The sequence below is a fragment of the Spea bombifrons genome, chromosome 6 (genome assembly GCF_027358695.1).
Source record: "Spea bombifrons isolate aSpeBom1 chromosome 6, aSpeBom1.2.pri, whole genome shotgun sequence".
NCBI classification, from domain to species: Eukaryota; Metazoa; Chordata; class Amphibia; order Anura; family Pelobatidae; genus Spea; species Spea bombifrons.
This window is the reverse complement of record NC_071092.1, coordinates 21,297,975-21,303,084: the sequence shown is the minus strand read 5'-3', so window position 1 is coordinate 21,303,084 and position 5,110 is coordinate 21,297,975.

The following is a 5,110-nucleotide window of genomic DNA, read 5'->3' as shown; positions in this document are numbered from 1 at the left end:
TCTATGTCTAAAGATGTAATATGACTTTAAGGGGGCTTAGCCTTTTATGTGTTTGTTTTTAAAGGTCTGCAATTGTTGATTATGCATTCTTTTCACAAGAAACAAATTTCTACCTCACACTTTATGGAAGTTGACAGTTACGTTAGCTATTAATATTTTAATGGTGACTATAAAACAGATTAATTAAATAGTTGTATAATGAAACATGTCTCATTTCTGTTCAGGTGAGTAGATTCATTTTCATGAAAACATGTCTTTTATTATTTTTTCCAATCTTGACATTGCCAGACACAATATCACAGAACAATTTCAGGTTCTAATGAGGGTTCACAGGAATCCCATTTCAAGATAAACTAATAGCTAAAAAGGTACATAGCTGACTAAAAGGGTACACAGGTGACTTCTGGAATGAATTATCATTCCGCAAGGAAACACAAAGAAAACAAATCAATTTTAACTTTTTGTGACTCACAATATAGATACCATCTATACCACAAATCCAAACCTCTATACTTGGATAAGCATTGAAACATCACTCCACTCTCTAGAGTACATCACCCCTGCCCCCATGAAGCACCTTGTCCATCCAGTGTCTGGGTAGGGCAATGAGATTCATTCCCTGGAGTACTTGGTTACAAAACCAGGAAGTGTGCTGAAATGTGTTATTGATCAATTACTTGATATCAGGGTCTGAGCTATTGACGTATCACTGCCACTTTTTAAGAAATAACTTGCAGATCACACTGCAGATCACAGCATATAAAATGTTCCAGGATAAAATCTCTTGTATACAAGAGAGGGTTACTTCTCACAATGGTGGGTAACTTCACATATGTAAATTTATAATTTGTTGTAATCTAATCAATCATGTGCCAAATTAGGGACACTACATTATAATCCCAGAGGTCCATCAAATTGATAACCAATCTATGCTTGGTTTGTTGTAATGTAGTTAAATAATTTTCTACCACATAAAGGATCTAAAATGGAATTTAATTAGTTTATCATATGATGGTTTAAGCACCAGAGATAAATTCAGGAGGAAACATTTTTTGCAAAGCAATGTTAAATGCAGGGAGTTATGTGATTTTAATTTGGCCCCTACTTTCTAGATTATTGGGGAAATATTTAACCCCTTGATGACGGTCCGGGCACATAACGTAAAAACAGACGGTTTACGACAACTGACGTGCCAGGACCGTCATGACTTAAAATGGGTGAAGAAAGCGATCTACTTTCATTCGCTTTCTGCACCCAAACGGTGTTACTGTAATGCCTCGGCGTCAAGGCATTCAGCAACACCAAGATCGGCATCAGGGGCCATATCTGCCCCCCTCCCCGGGCGTCAACGTCCGCCATACACTGCATGGCGGCGGACACCTGTTCAATGGCGTGGACACCGAACACCCACCCCAGGATACGCTGTGACCACTATGGAGAGCGGTCACAACTGCCACTCACAAGATGGCGGTGCATCCTTTAAAAAAAAAATAAAGGAGTTGAAAAGAGTTCTCAAGGGGGTCTCTCCAGACCCTCCTGAGAAATCTGGCTCCCCTTGCAGATTGAATACAGGTACTGCATTTAGCCTCCAAACAACCCGACAAACCCATGCATGTGGGATATCACTGTAGTCAGGAGATGTTGCTGAACATATATTGAGGTGTTGTGTGAAAGTGAGATATACCAGGAGCTGTATATTCGTACCTATAGTGTGTGGGAAAAATAATGCAAATTTGACAAAGGCTGGTGGTAAAATGTGTGCATGCAAAAGTAATCGGGAGATGTTGCTGAACATATATTTGGGTGTTGTGTGACAGTGACATATACCAAGACCTGTTAATTCATACATGAAGTAAAATGTGTGTGAAAACAAATGACTACCACAAAGTTTGACAAAGACTGGTTGTAGAATTAGTGCATGGAAAGAATTAAAATACTAGCATTTGAAATACCCTGGGGTGCCTAGTCTTCAAAAAGCGCTAACATAGTACGATAACATAGTACGATAACACACACATATACGCTAACACCATACACTCATGCACAGGCATGCTAACCCCATACACCAATATACATGCTGTAACACTACATTTATTATTATTTATTGTTTTATATAGCGCTGTACAATGGCTAGACAATGGCTAGGCATAACAAGTAGTATGTAATATAACAAATTGACTTACAGAGACAACAGGTGAGGAGGACCCTGCTCAAAACGAGCTTACAATCTCATGCTAGTGCCATACAATAGCACACACAACACCATACACGCACACTAAAACCACTGTCAATCAACATACACTCACCGACTCAATATATACATGTAGTGTTATAGTGTTAGTGTATGTGGATGTACACTTTACAAACATACTGCCTAATACAACACCACAGTACACATACACACACTATTCCCCCTTTTACCTTGCTGAGTCGTGTCTCCCATGCAGCTTTGCACTTTCTGTGCAAGCTGCAGTACCACTGCCTTTCTTCTCAGTGGCATAACAAAAATGCCTGGGCTCCCCTGCAAGATGTATGGTTGAGACCAGGGCCGGCCAAAGACATTGTGTTGCCTGGGGCGAAGTGTGAAATGCTGCCCCTCCCCCAATTAACCCAACTCGATAAAATAGTATAATAATAAAATATTATTTTCATAGAGTGAGAGCTCACCCACGGAGATCACGGATCAAATATCTGTCACAGTGTCACTGCTGCCCGCCGCTGTAATTGGTGTCAGCTCCAGGATTCACTCTGAGTGAGTGCTGACGCGACACATGATATCACCACGCTCTCCAGGAAACTCATGCTGCCACGCAAGAGCTGACCTCCAATCACGGAGGAGAAGACGCTCTGCGCAGCATGCATTAGGTCCGCAGGCAAGCTAATAATCCATTTCTCGGGGCCAGGGGCGTACCTAGAGTATTTGGCACCTGGGGTGGATTCTGTATGTGGCACCCACACACACTTTAAAACTGCATTATATACGGAGGCAGACATTGACAGGGGTACAGCTTAACACCTATCACTATATAACTGCTATCATTATATACTGAGGCAAAAATTGACAGTTGTACAGTATAACTGTTATTCTATACCGAGGCAAACATTGGCGGTAGTACTGCATAACTGCTATCGTTATATACTGAGGCAAACATTGACAGTAGTATAGGATAACTGTTATCATTATATACTGAGGAAAACATTGACGGTGGTACAGCATAACTGTTATCGTTATATACTGAGGCATGCACTGACAGTGGTACAGCATAACAACTATCACTCTATACTGAGGCACACACTGACGGTGGTATAGCATACAAAATTAATAAAAGGAATGGAAATGGGCTACAAAATTAATAAAAGGAATGGAGCACTATAGTTATGAAGAAAGGTTAACTAATTTAAATCTGTTTAGTTTAGAAAAACGTCGCCTCAGAGGGGATATGATAACATTATATAAATATATTTGGGGCCAATACAAACCATTGTGTGGAAATCTGTTCATAAACAGGACTATGCATAGGACACGTGGTCATGCGTTCAGACTGGAAGAAAGGAGATTTAGACTAAAGCAGAGGAAAGGGTTTTTTACAGTAAGGACAATAAGGATGTGGAATTCTCTGCCTGCAGAGGTAGTTTTATCGGAGTCTGTACAGACGTTTAAACTGCAACTGGATGGATACCTGGAAAAACATAATATTCAGGGATATAATCTGTAATTATGGGGAAACTGCTTATTGATCCAAGGAGAAATCTGACTGCCATTTTGGGGTCAAGAAGGAATTTTTTCCCTGGTTAGTGCAAAATTGGAAAGAGCGAAACCGGGGTTTTTTTTGTCTCCTTTTGGATCAACAGCAACAAATTAACAGATATAGGAAAGGCTGATGGACGCATGTCTTTTTTCAGCCTATATTACTATGTAACTATGTAACTATAATACTATATAATACTATAATACCTATCACTATATACTGAGGCAAATATTGACAGGGGTACAGCATAACACCTACCACTATATACTAAGGCACACATTGACGGTGGTACAGCATAACACCTATCACTATATACTGAGGCACGCACTGACGGTGGTACAGCATAACACCTATCACTATATACTGAGGCAAACATTGACGGTAGTACAGCATAACACCTATCACTATATACTGAGGCATATACCAATGTATAAATAGCAGAACAGCACTCCAATATTTCTGGTTCTTGAACTGAGCTCCACCAGCACCCCAAAATATCACAAATAAAGTCGCTCAGCACTCCAGTAGTTCAGTGAAGTATATTTAATTCAGCAACACGGGCAACATTTCGTCCTTACGGTCTTTATCGAGCCATGGCAAACATGTGAATGTAGTGAGTTTATATAGCAAAAAACAGGTTACTCACAACAGTCATTAACCATGTGTGCAATTTAAAGTGACAATGCAAACATCAGATTAAAACAGGTGATTCCATACACATGGGAAGATATTTATTTATAACAAAGTAATACAATTGCAGCAGTATTATTTTATGATATATAAAAAAACAATATATATTTTAGATATTGTAGGAGATGTTTGTTGGCATGCACTTTATTTTTTAGGTAAACTCTGTATCATTTGTTACTTTGCACAATAAGAATCACTCATATTGGACACAATATATATATTGTTTCTTTATATATATATTATAAAATAATACTGCTGCAATTGTATCACTTTGTTACTGTTATATATGAATATCTTCCCATCACCTGTTCCCTCTAGAAGCCCCACAGTAGAAGCCACAAAGGTTCATTTGTCTCCTTCTAGCCTTTTCATGTGTCTAACAGTAGACCACAAGTAGCTCCTAATTGCTTAGTGTTAGAACCCACGGCGGGATTCTCGCCACAACCACTCACCCGCTCCAGGAGGAAGGTCCCGCGCCGCATCTGTTCTGTCTTCCTCCACCGGCTACATGGTCTCCTCTAGGCGTGTGCACGCGGCCTCACTAAACTTTATGTGTTCCCCGCCACAATCGGCGGGGAACACGCGCGAGTGACGTGGTGGTCACTAGTGGGAAGTTTAAAAACAGAGTTATTGTGCCGTTTAGAACCATTGCCTTGTATTCCTTGCTACCC